The sequence below is a fragment of the Strigops habroptila genome, chromosome W (assembly GCF_004027225.2).
Source record: "Strigops habroptila isolate Jane chromosome W, bStrHab1.2.pri, whole genome shotgun sequence".
Lineage (NCBI taxonomy): Eukaryota > Metazoa > Chordata > Aves > Psittaciformes > Psittacidae > Strigops > Strigops habroptila.
The window spans coordinates 29,145,150-29,168,208 of record NC_044301.2 but is presented as its reverse complement, the minus strand read 5'-3'; positions in this window follow the sequence as shown (position 1 = coordinate 29,168,208).

The window sequence follows — 23,059 nt, the reverse complement described above, 5'->3', positions numbered from 1 at the left end:
CTCCCCGGCCGCTCACCTGCTTCAGGCGAGATTTCCTCTGTAGTCTTCGCAACGGCAGTCACGGCTACTCTTCGCAACGGCAGTCATGGCTTCGCCCTCTTGGCGGCTTCGCTCCTCGAGCGGCTTCGCGTCCTTCGGATCGCGGTTCATTGAGTGCACTCCTTTAAACAGTTGCCGGGACAGCAACTGCTCCGGTCGGCTTTCCTGCTCACCCTCCTATTCAGCTGTCTTCATCGCTCAGTTAAAGCAACAGCAAGAGGGTCCCTGTTCGGGCGCCATTTGCGGGAGATAAACGGACAGCAGGACAACCAATATGATTAAATGCTGACACTTTATTAAGCCCAGATAGCTGTTTATATATTCTCTCTGAGTGTCCACGCGGACCTTATACAATCCTAATTGGTTGAGCTTAACGAGACACGCATAGATAGAGCTTATGATTGGCTAAAGCTTTCAGTTCACGTGAAGGCCTTACAAGTCCTTAAGTTTGCCAAGTTTGCATTCCACATCCGGGAGTTGTTCTTCTTGAGCCAACTTTCTCATTCTGCCCCCACAAGTGTTCTTTAGATGACCTTGATGCCAGGCCGTGAGACCTAACTCAAACTCTTGCTATTGACATGAGTCCTGGATCGCTCATGTGTCCATTTTGTTCCAAGTGGTCCTCCACAATACAGGAGAAAGTTAAGGAACAAATACCACAGGAAGTAGATCAGGCTGTTATACCTATAGTCTGGAATGCAGACATACCTGGTAAGTCAAAGACAGCACAACCTGTAAAAACAGAGTTGAAAGAACAGGGAAAAGCAGTGAGAATCAAGCAATATCCAATCAAGCCAGAGGTTAGACATGGAATCAAGAAATTGATTGATAAATTCTTGAAGTTTGGGATTCTTGAAGAGTGTGAGTCAGAATATAATACTCCAATTTTACCAGTAAGAAAACCTTCAGGTGAATATCATAGAACCATAGAATCATAGAATAGTAAGGGTTGGAAAGGACCTCAAGATCATCTAGTTCCAACCCCCCTGCCATGGGCAGGGACACCACACACTAAACCATGTGGTCCAAGGCTCTGTCCAACCTGGCCTTGAACACTGCCAGGGATGGAGCATCCACAACCTCCCTGGGCAACCCATTCCAGTGCTTCACCACCCTCACTGTAAAGAACTTCTTCCTTATATCTAATCTAAACTTCCCCTGTTTAAGTTTGAACCCATTCCCCCTTGTCCTACCACTACAGTCCCTAAGGAAGAGTCCCTCCCCAGCATCCTTGTAGACCCCCTTCAGATACTGGAAGGCTGCTATGAGGTCTCCACGCAGCCTTCTCTTCTCCAGGCTGAACAGCCCCAACTCTCTCAGCCTGTCTTCATATGGGAGGTGCTCCAGCCCCCTTATCATCCTCGTGGCCCTCCTCTGGACTCGCTCCAACAGCTCCATGTCCTTTTTATGTTGAGGACACCAGAACTGTACGCAGCACTCCAAGTTAGATCTCACAAGAGCAGAGTAGAGGGGCAGGATCACCTCCTTCGACCTGCTGGTCACGCTTCTTTTGATGCAGCCCAGGATACGGTTGGCTTTCTGGGCTGCAAACGCACACTACTGGCTCACGTTAAGCTTCTCATCAACCAACACCCCCAAGTCCTTCTCTGCAGGGCTGCTCTGAATCTCTTCTCTGCCCAACCTGTAGCAGTGCCTGGGATTGCCCTGACCCAGGTGTAGGACCTTACACTTGGCTTGGTTAAACTTCATAAGGTTGGCATCGGCCCGCCTCACAAGTGTGTCAAGGTCCCTCTGGATGGCATCCCTTCCCTCCAGCGTATCAACCGAACCACACAGCTTGGTGTTGTCGGCAAACTTGCTGAGGGCGCACTCAATCCCACTGTCCATGTCGCCGACAAAGACGTTGAACAGGACCGGTCCCGACACCGATCCCTGAGGGACACCACTCGTTACAGGTTTCCAACTGGACATCGAGCCATTTACCACAACTCTTTGCGTGCGGCCATCAAGCCAGTTCTTTATCCACCGAGTGGTCCATCTATCTAATTGATGTCTCTCCAATTTAGAGACAAGGATGTCATGTGGGACAGTGTCGAACGCTTTGCACAAGTCCAGGTAGATGACGTCAACTGCTCTGCCCCTGTCCATCAGTTCCGTGGCTCCATCATAGAAGGCCACCAGATTGGTCAGGCAGGATTTCCCCTTAGTGAAGCCATGTTGGCTGTCACCAACCACCTCGTTGTTTTTCATGTGCCTTAGCATGTTTTCCAGGAGAAACTGTTCCAAGATTTTGCCAGGCACAGAGGTGAGGCTGACCGGTCTGTAGTTTCCTGGGTCTTCCACCTTCCCCTTCTTGAAAATGGGGGTTATATTACCCTTCTTCCAGTCATTGGGAACTTCACCTGACTGCCAGGATTTTTCGAATATGATGGACAGTGGTTTAGCAACTTCATTCGCCAACTCCTTCAGGACCCGCGGATGGATTTCATCAGGTCCCATGGACTTGTGCACGTTCAGGTTCTTAAGATGGTCTCGAACCTGATCCTCTCCTACAGTGGGCTTAAGGTCTTCATTTTCACAGTTCCTGCATTTGCTTTCCAAGACTTTCATGGTGTGGTCAGAGCATTTGCTGGTGAAGACTGAGGCAAAGAAGTCATTAAAAACCTCAGCCTTCTCCAAATCCATGGTAGCCAGTTCTCCTGATAACTTCCGGAGAGGGCCCACATTGTCTCTAGTCTGTCTTTTATTTGCTACGTATCTATAGAAGCCTTTCCTGTTATCTTTCACATCCCTTGCCAAACTTAATTCTAGCTGGGCCTTAGCTTTCCTAACCCAGTCCATAGCTTCTAGGGCAATTCTCCTATATTCTTCCCAGGCCACCTGTCCTCGCTTCCACCTTCTATAAGCTTCTTTCTTCCCTCTAAGTTTCCTCAGCAGCTCCTTGTCCATCCATGGAGGTCTCCTGGCCCTCCTGCTGCACTTTCTTCTAGTCGAGATGCAACACTCTTGAGCACATAGCAGGTGATCCTTGAATATCAACCAGCAGTCTTGGGCCCCCCTGCCCTCTAGGACTATATCCCATGGAACCTTACTAAGGAGGTTCCTGAAGAGGCCAAAGTCTGCTCTCTTGAAGTCCAGGGCAGTGAGCTTGATGCACGCTCTTCTCACTGTCCTGAGGATCTCAAACTCAACCATCTCGTGATCACTAGAGCCAAGGCTTCCCTGGAGTGTCACATTTCCAACCAGTCCCTCCCTGTTGGTGAGCACGAGGTTAAGCATGGCACCTCTCCTTGTTGGCTCCTCTATTGCTTGAAAGAGGAAGTTGTCTTCCACACAATCAAGGAACCTCCTGGATTGTTTGTGCCGGGCCGTACCGTCCCTCCAACAGATGTCAGGATGGTTGAAGTCCCCCATGAGGACAAGGGCCTGCGAGCGTGAGGCTGCTCCTATCTGTCTGTAGAGCGCTTCATCCACAGAGTCCTCTTGATCAGGCGGCCTGTAACAGATCCCCACCGTAATGTCCCCCATTGCAGTTTTCCCTTTGATCCTGACCCACAAACACTCTGTTACCTCATCACCCATCCCCAGACAGAGTTCCATACTCTCTAGCCTATCGCTGACATAGATAGCAACGCCCTCTCCCCGTCTGCCTGGCCTGTCTTTTCTAAACAGCCTGTAACCTTCCATTCCGACACTCCAGTCATAGGAGCCATCCCACCATGTTTCTGTGATAGCAATGACATCATATCCCTGTAGCCTTGCACACATCTCTAATTCCTCTTGCTTGTTCCCCATACTATGGGCATTTGTATAGAGGCATCTGAGCCAAGCTCCAAATGAAGCTGACTCAATGGCTGGAGCAGCTGAAACATCTCTACATCCCTCCAAGCACTTATTACAGGTGCTGGCAACTGACCAGGAGTGTTGGGATGGATCAATGCTCCCCTCCCCCAACACATCTAGTTTAAAGCTTTCTTGACCAGCCTGGCAAGCCTCCTACCAAAACAGCTCTTCCCCTTCTTTGTCAGACCAGCTCCACCAGCCTCCAGTAGACCTGGCCTCCCAAGTCGAGTCCCATGTTCTAAATAGCCAAACCCCTGACTATGGCACCACCACTCTAACCATTTATTAACCTGCCAAATGCGCCTACCTTTTTTAAGGTCCTCCCCTTCGTCCTGGAGAATCGATGAAAAAACTATCTGAGCTCCAGAGCCCCTAACCACCTCTCCCAGGGCTCTGTAGTCCTTCTTAATGTTCTCCAGGCTACTGCTATCTATATCTCTAGCACCCACATGGACCACTAGAAGGGGGTAATAGTCAGCAGGACTTACTAGAGCAGGCAGCCTCTCAGCAACATCCCTGATCCGAGCTCCTGGCAGGCAACACACCTCCCTCGACACTGGATCAGGCCGGCAGATGGATGCCTCTGTGCCTTTCAAAGTAGAGTCCCCTACTACTATGACCCGCCGCTTTTTCCTGGAGGCACCAGTAGTGATCCTCTTTACTGCTGCATCAGCAGGATGCTCATTAGGTGTGGTGGGTGCTTTCTCGTTAGCCCCCTGCAGAACTGCAAAGCAGTTCTGGGTGGGGACATCAGATTTAGGAGGAAGCCCCTTGTCGTTAATTGTCCTCTTCCTCCTTTTTTTGTTAGTTTTTCTTGTAACTAATTCCCAGCTCCCTGGGTTTCTGCCCTCCTTCTTTCCTATATGAGCAATGCTGGATGTTTGCGGCCCCTGCAGAGTTTGGGCCTGGAGCAAGCAGCCCAGCTTCCTCTCAGCTTCCCTGGCATCTTTTAGCTCACCAACAGCCTCCCGCAGCTCAGACAGCTGCTGCAGGAGGACCTCCACCAGGATGCACCGAGTGCAGCCCTGTCCATTGTGCACCCTTGCCTCAAGAGACCAGTCGAGGCACTTTCTACACTCCGAGGTCTGCGCTGCAGCCTCCCCTCTCATCGGCTCTGAGGGCCTATGCTGGCCACCACCGGGGCAGGGCGCTCACAGCGGGCCCTGGTCCTGAGGTGAGTGCTCACCATCCCGCTCGCTGCCCGCTCGCCCTGCCTGCGCGAACTGACGTGCCATGCCCTGTTCGCCGCGCTCCTGGTCGCTCGCGCTCCCTGGGATGGGTTTTTACCCACTGAGGGCTGGTACCCTCACTCCTGGCACTACCCACTGTGAGTCAGCTGCTCTTGTCAGTTAGATTAGTTCAGGATTTAAGGGCTATAAATCAAGAAGTTAAAGACTGTCGTGGTTTGAGCCCAGCCGGTAACTCAGAACCACACAGACGCTCGCTCACTCCCCCCCTTCTTCCTCCCCCCGCTCCCGGAGGGATGGGGAGGAGAATTGGAAGAGTGTAACTCCCACGGGTTGAGATAAGAGCAGTCCCGCAACTAAGGTATAATACAAAACCACTACTGCTACCACCAATGCTAATAATGATTAGTGAAATAACAAGCGGAGAGGATACAATGGCTCACCACCCGCCAACCGATACCCAGCCCGACCCAAGCAGTGATCTGGGCCTTCCGGGTAACTCCCCCTGGTTTATATACTGGGCATGACATGCTGTGGTATGGAATACCCCTTTGGCTAGTTTGGGTCAGGTGTCCTGTCTCTGTTTCCTCCCGGCTTCCCCTCCTCCCTGGCAAAGCATGAGACTGAGAAAGTCCTTGGTTGGAATAAACATTACTTAGCAACAACTAAAAACATCAGTGTTATCAGCGTTGTTCCCAGACTGAAAGTTAAAAAACACAGCACTGCACCAGCTACTAAGAAGGAGAAAAATGACTGCTATAGCTGAACCCAGGACAGTATCCACCCCTTATTCCATACCATTCATGTCATGCTCAGATCCCACATCTCTCAACTCACCATTGCCCCTGTCCCATATACACACATATATATATACACCCACACCCACACACAGAGAATGATATCATTCCCTAGTCCATGGACCAATCCCTGCAAAATTGCTGAACTCATCCAGTCCATGATGTCAGGCTCCATCTCTTGTAATAGTCTTTCAGGGCAGGAGGGACGGTATGTAGTGTTGGGTTGTTGCCTGCTGATGACACCGCCAAACTCGTCTGGTCACTGCTGAGCTCATCTGGTTTCCTCAAAATTCATTCTTTGTTGAGGTGATGATCGGAGGGAAGTCAGGGTCAGTTGCTGGTGACCTGAAGATATCTAGCTGGCGGGCTATAAAAGTGTTATAGAGCAGGCAACAGCATACAATTGAGTTCATTGGCTGTTTTCCCCCAAAATCAAATCCCCTTGAGGTACACATCGGACTTCCCCATCTTCCCGCATTACCCACCAAGTATATCCAGGTCCCTGAGCAAAAGCAACCCCACGAGTGGGTTTGCCTTTACCTGAAGCAGGAATAACCCAGACTGTCTTCCCCAACAAATTCTTTATGTGCACCACAGGAACTTTATCCCCCTCTACAGTACGTAAAAGTTCTGATTGGGCTGGGCCAGCCCTGTTGGCAGATCCCCTAGTGTTGACCAACCAGGTGGCTTTTCCTAAATGTGTATCCCAGTGTTTGAAAGTCCCACCACCCATTGCTCTCAGTGGAGTTTTTAACAGCCCATTGTACTGTTCGATTTTGTATTTGGAGTTGGAGTAGCTGTGTTGTCTGTTGCTTTGCCATCACATCCAGAGACATCTTTTTCCCTTTGAAGGTGCTGGATAGTGTTGTGCAGGGCTCTGTAGGCGTAGGCCAAGCCTCAGCACGTTGCCATGATTTGTCCCTCTCTGGTATAACCAGGATGATAGCACACCTCGTTTAATTGTTTTACTATTTTTTCCAGATTTTGCACTTGTTCAGTGGTGAAGTTCCAAAGCAGTGGAGGGGCCCACTGGCCTAGATACTTGCCCATACTATCCCACACACCCTGCCACTCATGACTGTCCAGCCTCAGGGAAAATCTCTTGGTGGTCCTCCTATATCGTCGTCTAACCCTAGACCAGACTCGAACCAGAAACTGCTTAACTTTCAAAATCGGATGAAATAGGGTGTTCCCAGGGTGGGATGGCCATGGGTAAAGCACACTCCATATGTGTGCCGACATGCTGATCCCCAGCACAATCAGCAGGCAGGTCTGAAGGGTATTCAAAGGCCACGTAAAACCTTTAGAACTCTCAAATGCTGTTGTAAATAGCCTGGTGGGGGAGCAGGGGGTGTAAGGGAATGCCTCCTTTGTAAGTTGACCCCCCGAGGAGAAAAAAAAATGATTTGTAATTGCTAAAATATTCCATTATATACCTCCCAAAGTATAGAGGTGATGTCCACGCTGGGAACACAAGCCAGACCAGTTTCATGATCAATGATTCTACTGTATTACAAGTCATTACCATGAAGTACAGTGAAACAAGAACCTTAGCCCAGGCCCCAAATCCGATAAACATTAAAACAGCAAATACTGGCTGTAAGTAAGGTACAACATGCTGAAACTCTGAGATCAAGCGCAACAACTCTGAGAGCAAATAAATCAGCACTGTGACAAATGACTATTAATCCAAAACAATGAATGGTTATCACAAATATGATTAGACACACTCTGGTCAGATCTGTCATTATCTCAACTCTTCATGCCCCATGTTGGGTGCCACAAGGAACTCTTGTGGTTTAAGCCCAGCAAGTAACTCAGAACCACACAGCCGCTCACTCACTCCCCTCCTTCTTCCTCCCCCTACTCCTGGAGGGATGGGGAGGAGGATTGAAAGAATGTAACTCCCACAGGTTGAGATAAGAACAGTCCAGTAACTAAGGTATAATACAAAACTACTACTGCTACCACCAATAATAATAATGATAAGGGAAATAACAAGGGGAGAGGATACAATTGCTTACAGCTTGCTGACCGATACCCAGCCCGACCCGAGCAGCGATCTGGGCCTTCCGGGTAACTCCCCCCAGTTTATGTACTGGGCATGACATGCTGTGGTATGGAATACCCCTTTGGCCAGTTTGGGTCAGGCATCCTGTCTCTGCTTCCTCTTGGCTTCCCCTCCTCCCTGGCAAAGCATGAGACTGAGAAAGTCCCTGATTGGAGTAAACATTACTTAGCAACAACTAAAAACATATTGGTGTTATCAGTGTTGCTCCCTGGCTGAAAGTCAAAAACACAGCACTGCACCAGCTACTAAGAAGAAGAAAAATGACTGCTATAGCTGAACCCAGGACAGCATGGAACCACGTTATTCAGCCTAAAAGAGAAATGTAAGGAACGTCCATGTCTTCAGTCCATAATGATGCATAACAGTGGGGGAAGAATGTCCTCTGTGTCCATGCAGGATACAACATAAAGAAACAGACTATGAAGAGTAAACAGTAAGAATAATTTCCTGAATGGCAGCTTGTGAAGTACTAACATAAATTCCTAGAGAAACTGCAGAGTTACCAACATTAGAGGTCCTGACAGCTAGATTAATAAATTCTATAGTGTCTTTAATTGGTTTGAAGGGAAATGGTTGAACTACTGAGCTTACGAGGCCCCTTCCGTGAACCTTTTGTACAGTACATTCACATCATGTTGTCAATATAAAAATAGCATTAGATCTGCACATATCTATCATTCAATATAGATACTATTTTTTTTACGCTATTTAAAATTTGAAGGAAGATTTGATAAATTGCTGGCTTGAGGAAAAGTATAATTATGTTTGCACATATTTATATGTATGCCATAGTGAAACAGAAAGGAACTGGAAGAAATGGCAGTAATATTGACTTGAAGGAACATGCTTTGTTTGCCTACAATGACTGCCTTTTTATCTTGCCTGTTTTCAGAAACCTGGCAAGAAACAATAGCCAAGTGCACTTATTTTCATCTGTGCCTTCAGTGGTTGCAGATTTTCTTTCCAGCAGGGACTGCTTTATCTCTGTCATATCAAGCCTACTTTACTGGAGTTCTTTTCTCTATTGTCTGGAAATGATGCAGAGTCTAGTACAAAATGGGCTGGTTTCATTTTAGTGTTGACTGGCGTGGTATATATTTTGCTTATGCTACGTCATCTGTTCTGAGAGCCAGTTTATTTCCATGTGTCAGTCAGTTTGCATCACATGGCACAAAACACATTGTAAAAGCATAGAATGGCAGTGAACATGGCAAGTGTGTGTGAAGTAATGAGAGACTTGGTTTAAAAGGCTAGAGTTAAGATTATAATATTTGTAATTGAGAGTAATTAGGTTTTCAAATTGCATGTCCCACTGTGTTCTTCAATTGCAAAGGTGTTGAGCTTTGAGCTGATTGCTTGTCTGTCTTCCTTGATTTTTTGAGAACAAGTGAAAAATGAGGCTGTACATGAGCTTCCAAGGACAAAGCTAAGTAGAAGAAACTAGAGGTTCACCTTCAAAACTGTATTTTCCTTCATGTTATTTAAATGCATCTAATCCTTCTAAAGCACACGTTGTGCATGCCATAAGATAAACAGAACAGCAGCTACTACTGGTGGCTGATGCATTTATTACTTTCTCCTTAGCCTGAGCTTTATTTTCATAGTAATACCCTATAATGATTTGTTATATTGATGGAAGCCTTCTTTTAAATATTATTGTATATGGGTAGTGTAAGTCACACAAGCATGCATAAAATCCTCTAGAAAAATCAGGCACTTCACAAAGCCATATTAGAATTAGAACTGTGTGATATTTTAATGGGGAAAGGAGTACTTTGCAACATGCTTTTTGATTCAGTCTGTGTAAATCAAAAATTGGAACAAGCGTTTTTTTAGCACCCTTCTAGGGTGTGTTTTTTGCATAGAAACCACAGGAAAAGGGACTTAATGAGTGGTCTAAAAATATTTTTACTGTGATACAGGGGAGAGTATTTCTAACAAACAAAACATGCTTTGTGTGAGCTACTGTATCAATAAATGCATTGTGTTCCCTTATTTGGCATATGGACAATGAGAGCAGTTTTGCTCATTACAACTGATGTCAAATGTACTTGGTCAGATTATTTGTTCCAGTAGTAAAACTGAACAGCAAATTGCAGCGTGCCATTTTGCATCAAAATGGGAAGAGCTGGTTCCACTTGCATAGAATGTTGAAAAAACAAAACTGTAAACCAGGAACTAAACATGATGTGCTAAAAATTGCTTGGTATCAAAGTTAGAGCAATAGGCTAAAAATATCTTTTGCTAGAATGGTATAAAAGCTAGAGCAATAGGCAATAAAAAGTGATTCGCTGCATGAAGATGCTTTGAGTCCGTGCTGTTCATATGCCACAAATGGCCGCCCGAACTGGGACATGAATAGGAGGCTCACAGAGCCTGAACTGGTGACGTAGCCCGACTGAACCAGGAGCTGTGGAGATTTTGATATTGTGCACCCATCACCGTTAAGCAGGTGAGCAGTCGGGAACCATGGGAGGGAAGCTATCCCGAGATCAGCAGCGCAGTCTGGAAGTAATGTGCCGTCTGCTTGAAACTCAGCATCGGCCCGTATCGGGTCCGCAACTTGTGACTTTGTTAGAATGGATCCGTGATAAAGTGCCTGACTTTCCAGCTGGTGGCTCTTTCCAAATCCCCGCTTGGCAAGCTGTTGGTAAACGGCTGCATGATGCTGCTTCAAACAGTACAGACCAGCGCTGCCGCTGATGCCGTCACATCTAAGGAAGCTACCGATGCTGGTGAGGGGGTAAAATCTCCTGAAGCCTCATCACCAGCTGCCCCCCCACGCCCCCTTCTGTCTCCCTGTCTGCACCTCCTTTGTCATCGCAGTCATCGCTGCTGACCACGACGATCCTCGCAGCGCAAGCGCCTCTGTCAGGAGCGGCTGAGTCGGGTGATGACCCTGATAACCCTGATAATCCTAACGACCCTATGGACCCCTTTGATTCTGGTTTTGTAGATCCGGAGAAGGAGCCGGACTTGTTTCCTCCTCCTGCTGAGTTGCAGACATTTACAGGGAAGCAGGGGTGGGGTCCAGAGGACCGATGGCAGGACTGCAGGTGGGAAGCTCTTAAGCGAGGGGACATAGGGGTAGCGGTGGAGTGCCCAGTTGTCTATCATCGGCCACACCAGGCTCCCTCAAAGACGTTAACTAAAAACAAAAGGGGGAATCAGGATCAAGACTCCCCACAAGATAGACTATGGAAAGCCACATTCGTCTTGAACTTTTTAAATCGTAATGGCTAGCTCAGTTGGTAGAGCAGTTGGGGGGCCTTGCACATTTGGTAGGCTCTCTTTCTTTCACCCCAACAGCTCAGCCATAACAGCGTGGAAGTTACGCCACATCTTTATATGCACCTTTGCGTTAAAATAATTAAAAACATTAAAATTAATTGTTCCATATGCTATATGGAAATACAATTATTAAATTGCTATATGAATAGACACAATGAGAGTAAGGGCTGTGCACACGTGTGTGTGTGTGTGAGCACTTGCACATGCATCTGTGTGGTGTAACAAACATACATTGTGCATAATGCATAATGGATATTAAACACAGACCTTTATAACAGTAAAATATGTAATTATAGACACATGAATATAAACCTAGATTATTAAAGCCTGTTAAGTACGCTGTATGAATATATATTTATATTATTTATAGCTGTATATGCAACAGTATATAGACATCTAGATACACAGAGTGTGCAGGCATATGGATGTATTATGACAAATTGTGTGCATAATACAAAGCATTTATCATAAACCCCCCCTTTAAAACAATAAAAGCTTAAAAAAAGTATATTTTAAAGCCATATTCAATTAGTAAATTCTAATGATATGGGGTGTGGTGTGTATTATAGCAAATATAGTGTGTGTGTATAAAAAAATATTGTCATAGTAAATGCTGCTAAATGCATGCTATGACAGTGTAATTACCCAGTTTAAACCGATATGGATCTACAGCTATGTAGAGAGCTCAATGTGCATCTGTGTGTCTGTGTGTGTCTGTTAGAAAAAATACACTTTGTGTCTCATTAAAGCTGGCATTTATATTGATAAAATCTACTATATGTATTGATAATTATAAAGCTAAACTTTAACAATAAATACTGCTAAATATGGTTTATGAAAATAGAATTTTAAAATGTTTTCCAATAGCCACATTTTTTTAATGCTGGCACATAAGTAAGTGTGTTAAAATATATCAATTCACTTTTATATATTATATAGATAAAACTAATGAGCAGGTGCACGCACATGGGGGAGGCTGAGCAAGAGCGTGATTGTGTCTGTGTTATTCAAACATGGGAGCGAGGATTTTGATGGGATGTGTTGCATGAAACTAAGCAACCACTCAGAATTGATTCATAAGAATATTCAGAAATTGAAAGATTTAAACAAAGACTTGCAGCTAAATCAGGGGTGGAACGCTTTTGGTCTGTTTTCATGGCTCTGGAATTTTTGACCATGGGTCAAAAATATTGCAGGGCTTATTTTAATAGCTGTCCTGGGTTCAGCTATAGCAGTCATTTTTCTCCTTCTTAGTAGCTGGTGCAGTGCTGTGTTTTTGACTTTCAGCCTGGGAACAATGCTTATATTTACCCGGAAGGCCAGATCGCTGCTTGGGTCAGGCTGGGTATTGTTCGGTGGGGGGTGAGTAATTGTATCCTCTCCCCTTGTTATTTCACTAATCATTATTATTATTGGTGGTAGCAGTAGTGGTTTTGTATTATACCTTAGTTACTGGACTGTTCTTATCTCAACCCATGGGAGTTACATTCTTCCGATTCTCCTCCCCATCCCTCCGGGAGCGGGGGGAAGAAGAAGGTGGGGGAGCGAGCAAGCGGCTGCATGGTTCCGAGTTACCAGCTGGGCTTAAAACCACGACAATAGCTCTAATTGCTGTATTAATGATTGCCTTATGTCTTCCTTGTCTTTTTTCTTGTGTTCAACGATCAATCGAACGAAGTATGAATCAGGTTATGGTCACACAATTATATGCGAACCTTGCCCTTTCGCAGATAAATAAAGAAGGGGGAGATGTGGGAGAGGATGGAAACTATTTGATTATTGCCAAAGAGAAGTAACTGCTTGGCTGGAGAAGAAAGAGTTAAAGAAGAAACAAAGTACTTTGTGCAATCAAGCAGAATGACCCAGCTGGACAGAAGCAGGAGAACAGAAAGATAAGGAACTGGTTATTTTGGGACTGTTTGTGAAATGACGAAGAATGTTGAAAAAACAAAACTGTAAACCAGGAACTAAACACGATGTGCTAAAAATTGCTTGGTATAAAAGTTAGAGCAATAGGCTAAAAATATCTTTTGCTAGAATGGTATAAAAGCTAGAGCAATAGGCAATAAAGTGATTCACTGCATGAAGATGCTCTGAGTCCATGCCGTTCATACGTCACAATACACATCTGCTTATAATACTTTTGAATTCATAGAATAAATAGGTAATGGGATTTTTGTTTGATTTTATAGAATAAATAAGTAATGAGATTTGTTTGTTACAGGTTTTACGAATGCTTTAAATCAAGTTGTAAAACTATCCCTTTTATAGAAGGAAAAGCCTTTCCCTTTTTACCAGTTAAAATGGTAAAGCTGAATCTCTGCCAATATTTTTAAATAGTTAGCAATGAAGAATGAATAAAATACACAGTCCACTATTTAAAAAATGTTTTCATTTGGAATTTAACTGGCAAATCTCTCCTTTTGAAGGTGGTTAACCAGTGAGGTATGATAAAACAGTGACTAGCTGAATAATTTCTGCAAAGAAATATGCTTCAAACAGATTAGGAATTTTTTATAGAATCGCAAATGGTTTGGGTTGGAAGGGACCTTAAAGCTCATCCAGTTCCAACCCCCTTGAACACTGCCAGGAATGGGGCAGACACAGCTTCTTTGGGCAACCTGTGCCAGTGCCTCACCACCCTCACAGGGAAGAATTTCTTCCTAATATCTAACCTAAATTAGCATAAGTCATATAAAGACATTTATTTTCTTTGTGTGTTTTAATGGATATCTGACACTATTACTATACTTTAACAGATTCGGAGGTAGTGCTTGTAAGATGGCTTGTTACTATAAACATTACAAGTTCACTTTTTGTTTTTCCAGTTCTCAGTGGCCTCTGTTCTAATGACCGTCCTCAGAAAATAACAGTAAGTGTAACTATACCTTTCCATTACTGTTTAGCTTCAAATAAGTTCACTGGGAAAGTTTCCTAAAAGAGGAACTTAGAGGAATCAAAGCTAGTGTTAGCTCTGCAGCTCTGCAAAAAGATGAAATTAAATTTTTACTTGAAAATATAAAACCTGCTTCAAATGGAACCTACTTTTTCTTCAAGCCTACTTTAAGACAGGTTTTAATTTCTGATATAAAACTGCATCAAAAGAAGCGTGACCAGCAGGTCAAAGGAGGTGATCCTGCCCCTCTACTCTGCTCTCATGAGACCTCACTTGGAGTACTGCGTACAGTTCTGGTGTCCTCAACATAAAAAGGACATGGAGCTGTTGGAGTGAGTCCAGAGGAGGGCCATGAGGATGATCAGGGGCTGGAGCACCTCCCGTATGAAGACAGGCTGAGAAAGTTGGGGCTGTTCAGCCTGGAGAAGAGAAGGCTGCGTGGAGACCTCATAGCAGCCTTCCAGTATCTGAAGGGGGTCTACAAGGATGCTGGGGAGGGACTCTTCCTTAGGGACTGTAATGGTAGGACAAGGGGTAATGGGTTCAAACTTAAACAGGGGAAGTTTAGATTAGATATAAGGAAGAAGTTCTTTACAGCGAGGGTGGTGAAGCACTGGAATGGGTTGCCCAGGGAGGTTGCGGATGTTCCATCCCTGGCAGTGTTCAAGGCCAGGTTGGACAGAGCCTTGGGCCACGTGGTTTAGTGCAAGGTGTCCCTGCCCATGGCAGGGGGGTTGGAACTAGATGATCTTAAGGTCCTTTCCAACCCTAACTATTCTATGATTCTATGAGTCTATGATACTATTATTAGCTTAATCACAAAACTAAAGAGAGGGTTTAAAAAGCAAATCTTCATGACAGATGGTGGTGAACATTTCATTATCAAGATCATTGAAACATTATTGCCTCCACTGTAATAGAAGTTCTCTGTCAGAAAGTAACATAAAGTACATTATGCCCAAATACAGCAACTTGGTGCAAAAAAACAGAATAATGAAAAAAAAAACCCCCACAAAACCAACCAACCACCCAATTTTCACCTTATTTACCCATCTTTCATAGATATGCATTAACATCACCTTTGCAGTCTCCATACATTTCATTCTAATCATTATTTTTCAGGCTTTGATCCCATCTCTCATCATTATCACTTATCCTTATGGTTTAGAACTTAGTATTTTTGGAGGCATGGTGTGAAACATGTCATCATCTCTTCTATTAGTGTTCTTTCTGTAACTCGTTTGAAAGATCTTTTCTGGATTTGATGCCCTAATATCAGCTTCAATTCAGCATTTAAAAAAAAAGGAAAACTCTCTTTAAAATCTATTCTTGCAGTTGTCCCCCATCCCTTCCCTTCCAGACCACAGCAGATAATTGTTCCCCCTCCTTTCTTTCTTAGGTGCGTTTGTTATGATTTATCACTAGGCAATCCACAACTCCACGTCCTGGGTTCAGCTATAGCAGTCATTTTTCTCCTTCTTAGTAGCTGGTGCAGTGCTGTGTTTTTTAACTTTCAGCCTGGGAGCAATGCTGATAACACTGATGTTTTTAGTTGTTGCTAAGTAATGTTTACTCTGACCAAGGACTTTCTCAGTCTCATGCTTTGCCAGGGAAGAGGGGAAGCCAGGAGGAAGCAGAGACAGGACACCTGACCCAAACTGGCCAAAGGGGTATTCCATACCACAGCACGTCATGCCCAGTATATAAACCAGGGGGAGTTACCCGGAAGGCCCAGATCACTGCTCGGGTCGGGCTGGGTATCGGTCGGCGGGTGGTGAGCAATTGTATCCTCTCCCCTTGTTATTTCACTAACCATTATTATCATTAGTGGTAGCAGTAGTGGTTTTGTATTATACCTTAGTTGCGGGACTGCTCTTATCTCAACCCGTGGGAGTTACATTCTTTCAATTCTCCTCCCCATCCCTCCGGGAGCAGGGGGAGGAAGAAGGGGGGGAGTGAGCGAGCGGCTGTGTGGTTCTGAGTTACCGGCTGGGCTCAAACCACAACAGTTCTTTTTGGCGCCCAACGTGGGGCACGAAGGGTTGAGATAACGACAGATCTGACCAGAGTGTGTCTAATCGTATTTGTGATAAGCATTCATTGTTACTACTCGTCACAATGGTGATTATTTGGCTCTCAGACTTGTTGCGCTTGATCTCAGAGTTTCAGCATGTTGGACCTTACTTACAGCCACTATTTGCTGTTTTAGCATTTATCGGCTGGGGGGCCTGGGCTAAGGTTCTTGTTTCACTGTACTTCATGGTAATGACTTGTAATACAATAGACTCATTGATCATGAAACTGGTCTGGTTTGTGCTTCCAGCGTGGCCATCACCTCGATACATTGGGAGGTATATAATGAAATATTTCAGCAATTGCATATATTTTTTTTTCTCCTCGGGGGGTCAACCCATAAAGGAGTCATTCCCTTTCACCCCCCGTTCCCCCACCAGCCTTTTTGCAACAGCAGTTGAGAGTTCTGAAGGTTTTGGATGGCCTTTGAATACCCTTGAGACCTGCCTGCTGATTGTGCTGGGGATCAGCATGTTGGCAAACATACGGAGTGTGTTTTACCCACGGCAATCCTGTCCTGGGAACATCCTAATTCGTTTAATCTCAAAAGTTAAGCAGTATCGGGTTCAAATCTGGTCTAGGGTTAGACGACGATATAGGAGGACCACCAAGAGATTTTCCCTGAGGCTGGACAGTCATGAGTGGCAGGGTGTGTGGGATAGTATGGGCAAGTATCTAGGTCAGTGGGCCCCTCCAGTGCTTTGGAACTTCACCACTGAACAAGTGCAACATCCGGAAAAACTAGTAAAACACTTAAACGAGGTGTGCTGTCGTCCTGGTTATACCAGAGAGGGACAAGTCATGGCAATGTGTTGGGGCTTGGCCTATGCCTACAGAGCCCTGCTCAACACTATCCAGCACCTTCAAAGGGAAAAAAATGTCTCTGGATCTGATGGCAAAGCAACAGACAACGCAGCTATGCCAACTACAAGCACAGCAGCTACTCAAACCCTGACCACAACAGACAACGCAACTACTCCAACTTCAAATACAGCAGCTACACCAACCCCAAAGACAAGCACAGCAGCTACTCAAACCCCGACAGCAACAGACAATGCAGCTGTTGGTGTTACTCAACTCCCAAGCACAACAGCTGCACCAACCCCAGCAATAGACATTGCAACCACTCCAATCCTAGTGGCAGACACTGCAGCCACTCCAACCACAGTGACAAACACTGCAGCTAAACCAAATGGCCAGTTTGTGACAATGTCTGTTGCCCCTGTAAGCAAAAGCAGACGAGAGGCACAAAGAGCAACCCGCGAAGCAAAGAAAGATGAAGACCCAATTCCATTACTACATGGAACAGCATCTGAACAAGAGTTACTACTACGTGGGTCAGAGGAAGAGGAAGAAGAAGAAGAGGTCACTTCTCAACCCCGGACCTCGACCAAGCTGTGGAATATGCGAAAAGATTTCACCCGTCTTCCAGGGGAGCACATTGTCACCTGGTTGCTCCGATGCTGGGACAATGGGGCCGACGGTCACGAACTAGAAGGTAGGGAAGCCAAGCAGCTGGGATCACTTGCTAGGGAAGGAGGAATTGACAAAGCGATTCCAAGAGAGAAGCGAGCCCTCAGTCTTTGGAGGCGGCTCCTGGCAGCTGTGAAGGAAAGGTTTCCCTACAAAGACGATATTACAAGTTGCTCGGCCAACTGGACCATGATAGAGAAAGGCATCCAGTCCCTGAGGGAATCAGCCATTATAGAGATGATCTATGTTAGGCCAGATGCCAGGAACACATCTGTAGATCCAGATGAAGTCAAATGTACACGATCCATGTGGCAGAAACTTACATGGAGTGTGCCATCATCATATGCCCACACATTGGCACCAATGACCTGGAATGACGGAATATCACCAACAGCGGATTGCCTGATTCGTCAACTCTGAGAGTTCGAAGATAATCTCACCCCTTCCATCATTTCAGCTGTGGAAAAACTGTCCCAGGAGTTCAAACAATTGAGAGATGATTTATCCGATCTATCCAGCTCCCCACGTGTACCAACCCATGTCTCAGCTATTAACAGAAGGCGCCCTACTGCTCGAGAAAGAAAATATAGGAGGTACACGCCACGGGCCACCCTATGGTTTTACCTGTGGGGTCACGGAGAAGACATGAGAAAGTAGGATGGAAAACCTACCTCAGTTCTGGAGCAACGGGTGCGTGAACTGAAGAGGAGAATCACAGACAAGGATGATCCTCCTAGGAAAGCTGCTGCTCCAGTCTCTGGTGAGCAGTTTCCCAGATGGAGTGGAAGAGCTGATTTTACTCCAGCTCCTGTGATAAGGAATACTAATCCCTTTCTACAAGACATAAGTGGAGAATTTTATGATCACTATTGGAGGGGCCCTGCCTCCAGCCAGGTGGAGGAGAGGGATAATCAGGTTTACTGGACTGTGTGGATCAGATGGCCTGGCACATCAGTCCCACAGAAGTATAAGGCTCTAGTAGATACCGGTGCACAGTGTACTCTGATGCCATCAAGGTATCAAGGGGTGAAACCCATTTATATTTCTGGAGTGACAGGAGGATCCTAAGCATTAACTATACTGGAAGCTGAAATCAGCCTGACTGGGAGGAAGTGGCAAAAGCACCCCCTTGTGACTGGTCCAGGGGCTCCATGCACCCTTGGGCTAGACTATCTCAGGAGAGGGTACTTCAAAGACCCAAAAGGGTATAGATGGGCTTTTGGAATAGCTGCCTTGGAGACAGAGGAAATTAAGCAGCTGTCCACCTTGCCTGGTCTCTCAGAGGATCCTTCTGTTGTGGGGTTGCTGGTCGAAGAACAAGAAGTGCTAATCGCGACCACAACAGCGCACCGGAAGCAATATCAAACTCCCACTGACCCGCCAAGGCAAGCGCCATGTGCTTACCATGGTGGAAGCAACCACGGGATGGCTGGAAACATATGCTCTGCCCCACACCACTGCCCGGAACACTATCCTGGGCCTTGAGAAACAAGTTTTGTGGCAACCCGGCACCCCAGAGAGAATTGAGTCAGACAATGGGACTCATTTCTGGAACAACCTTATAGACACTTGGGCCAAAGAGCATGGCATTGAGTGGGTATATCACATCCCCTACCATGCACCAGCCTCTGGGAAAATCCAACGGTACAATGGGCTGTTCAAAACTACACTGAGAGCAATGGGTGGTGGGACTTTCAAACACTGGGATACACATTTACCAAAAGCCACCTGGTTGGTCAACACTAGGGGATCTGCCAACAGTCTGGGTTATTCCTGCTTCAGGTAAAGGCAAACCCACTCGTGGGGTTGCTTTTGGTCAGGGACCTGGATATACTTGGTGGGTAATGCGGGAAGATGGGGAAGTCCGATGTGTACCTCAAGGGGATTTGATTTTGGGGGAAAACAGCCAATGAACCCAATTGTACGCTGTTGCCTGCTCTATAACACTTTTATAGCCCACCAGCTAGATATCTTCAGGTCACCAGCAACTGACCCTGACTTCCCTCCGATCATCACCTCAACAAAGAATGAATTTTGAGGAAACCAGACGAGCTCAGCAGTGGCCAGATGAGTTTGGCGGTGTCATCATCAGGCAACAACCCAACACTACACACCGTCCCTCCTGCCCTGAAAGACTATTACAAGAGATGGAGCCTGACATCATGGACTGAATGAATTCAGCAATTTTACAGGGATTGGTCCATGGACTAGGGAATGATATCTTTCTCTGTGTGTGGGTGTGGGTGTATATATATGTGTATATATGGGACAGGGGCGATGGTGTGTTGAGAGATGTGGGATCTGAGCATGACGTGAATGGTATGGAATAAGGGGTGGATACCGTCCTAGGTTCAGCTGTAGCAGTTATTTTTCTCCTTCTTAGTAGCTGGTGCAGTGCTGTGTTTTTTAACTTTCAGCCTGGGAACAACACTGATAACACTGATGTTTTTAGTTGTTGCTAAGTAATGTTTATTCCAACCAAGGACTTTCTCAGTCTCATGCTTTGCCAGGGAGGAGGGGAAGCCGGGAAGAAACAGAGACAGGACACCTGACCCAAACTGGCCAATGGGGTATTCCAGACCACAGCACATCATGCCCAGTATATAAACCGGGGGGAGTTACCCGGAAGGCCCAGATCACTGCTGCGGTCGGGCTGGGTATCGGTTGGCAGGTGGTGAGCCATTGTATCCTCTCCCCTTGTTATTTCACTAATCATTATTATCATTGGTGGTAGCAGTAGTGGTTTTGTATTATACCTTAGTTGCAGGACTGCTCTTATCTCAACCCGTGGGAGTTACATTCTTCCGATTCTCCTCCCCATCCCTCCGGGAGCCGGGGGAGGAAGAAGGGGGGGAGTGAGCGAGCGGCTGTGTGGTTCTGAGTTACCGGCTGGGCTCAAACCACGACACTCCATTTGATTTCTTTTTTAATTTTTTTTTTTATTTATTTTTTCCTCATAACTGTACTTTGATGTTTAGTGCATTTTGTCCCTCAAGAGATTTGTTTAAAATAGGTATTGGTACTTGACAAGTAATATTCAGCCACTTGCATGAAATAAAACACAGCTAAATAATAACAAAATTTTGAATTTGTATAATATTTTTTAGTACAGAAAGACAACCAAGATGGTGCATTCTCTCAGACAGTATTAAATGAGTTCTGCTTTTTCAGAATATGCAGTTATTTCTTTGAATTTTTAGTGTTTTTTTATTTTACTTGTAACTTCCAAGGAAACATTAAAGCTTTTGCCAGAGGACTGAATAGTATTGCTTTCTTCATGAGAAACTAAATATTACTTAGCCAACTGATTAGCCTTAGTGTGAAAATGAATTTCCTCATAATGCTCTGACCAAAACAGTTGCAAATTTTGAAATTATCCATATCAAAAGGAAATCATTAATCTAGAAACATTTTTCTTTGGTTTACTATTTTATTACTATAGCTTTAACATAGCTAATATAGCTTTGTCTGTTCCTAGAACTTTGCCTGTTCTGTTGGGTTTTTTTGTTGTTTTGGGTTTTTTTCTTTCCCCCTTGTAGCCTTTTGGTCTTAATCATCCTGGTCCCTACATCATGTACACTACTGTAGATGCAAATGGATACCTGAAAAATGGGTCAGGTAAGATAACCTCACAATGAGAATGCACATGATGTGGTCTGTCTGTATATATGTCTCAGCAACCTAAAGAGTTGGAAAGAAGTTTATGGAGTGAAATGGGACTGGTTTTGAATGGTGTCTTCGGTTGACAAGGCCAATCTCCCTAAGTTTCTCTTCTTTCTTTACCGATTGCGTATTTATGAGAAACAGTGTAACTAACTGCATTATTTTTTCTTCTGCCTCATGCAACTTGAGTTTGAACAGTTGGCTGTATCTTACCCAATCTGAAAAATTATTGGGTACATCATCAGTTTGTAAAGTAGCAGAAGATCCTAATGACTTACTTTTTCTGTCATTTCCTTAGCAATTATGTACTAAGAAACAAGAGTGGCCTTAAGATACCTAAATAGAATCTTGTAGCCACATGAAAAACAATCAACATAATATTTAGTAAACACAGGATGTATTTTTCTGGAGTTGTTCACTATATCTGGCAGGCTAACAGGCACCTATAAAATCATGAGTAGCATGAGGAAGATAAAGAGGGGATGGCTGCATCCATTCACATAACACAAGAACTGCAAGGTATCAAAGAATCATTAAGGTAACAGGGTCAAAATAAATGGAAAGCAGCAGTGCTACATGCAACTTGTAGCCTAACTAGAGATTTACTCACGTGAGATGTTACAGATGCCACAATTTACATGAGTCCAAAAACAAAGGATACAAAAAGAGAATAATCCATTAGGCCATGGTTCAAGCTGTGCCTAATGTTAGAATATCCTGGGGTTTATGCTGCTTTCTGGGGTATGTACTAATGGTTCCTAGAAGACACAGGTGACTGCTAAGTAGTCTCTTGGTCTAACTTATGACTGGTTGTCATGGTTTAAGCCCAGACAGTAACTCAGAACCATGCAGCCGCTCGCTCACTCCCCTCACTTCTTCCTCCCCCTGCTCCCGGAAGGAATGGGGAGGAGAATTGAAAGAATGTAACTAACTCCCACAGGTTGAGATAAGAAAAGTCCAGTAACTAAGGTACAATACAAAACCACTACTGCTACAACCAATAATAATAATGATAAGGGAAATAACAAGGGGAGAGGATAGAATTGCTCACCACCCGCTGACCGATACCCAGCCTGACCCGAGCAGCGATCTGGGCCTTCCGGGTAACTCCCCCCAGTTTATAGAGTGGGCATGATGTGCTGTGGTATGGAATACCCCTTTGGCTAGTTTGGGTCAGGTGTCCTGTCTCTGCTTCCTCCTGGCTTCCCATGCCCCTCCTCAGTGGCAGAGCATGAGACTGAAAAAGTCCTTGATTGGAGTAAACATTACTTAGCAACAACTAAAAACATCAGTGTGTTATCAGTGTTGTTCTCAGGCTAAAGTCAAAAACACAGCACTGCACCAGCTACTAAGAAGGAGAAAAATAACTGCTGTAGCTGAACCCAGGACAGTATCCACCCCTTATTCCATAGCATTCACATCATGCTCAGATCCCACATTTTTCAATATACCATCGCTTTTGTCTCATATATATACACATATACATATATACACCCACACACACACAAAGACAGAGATATCATTCCTTAGTCCATGGACCAATCCCTATAAAGCTGCTGAATTCATCCAGTCCATCATGTTGGGCTCCATATCTTGTAACAGTCTTTCAGGGCAGGAGGGACAGTGGGTAGTGCTGGATTGATGCCTGCTGATGACACTGCCGAACTCGTCTGGTCACTGCTGAGCTCGTCTGGTTTCATCAAAGTTCATTCTTCGTTGGGGCGATGATCGGAGGGAAGTCAGGGTCAGATGCTGGTAACCAGAA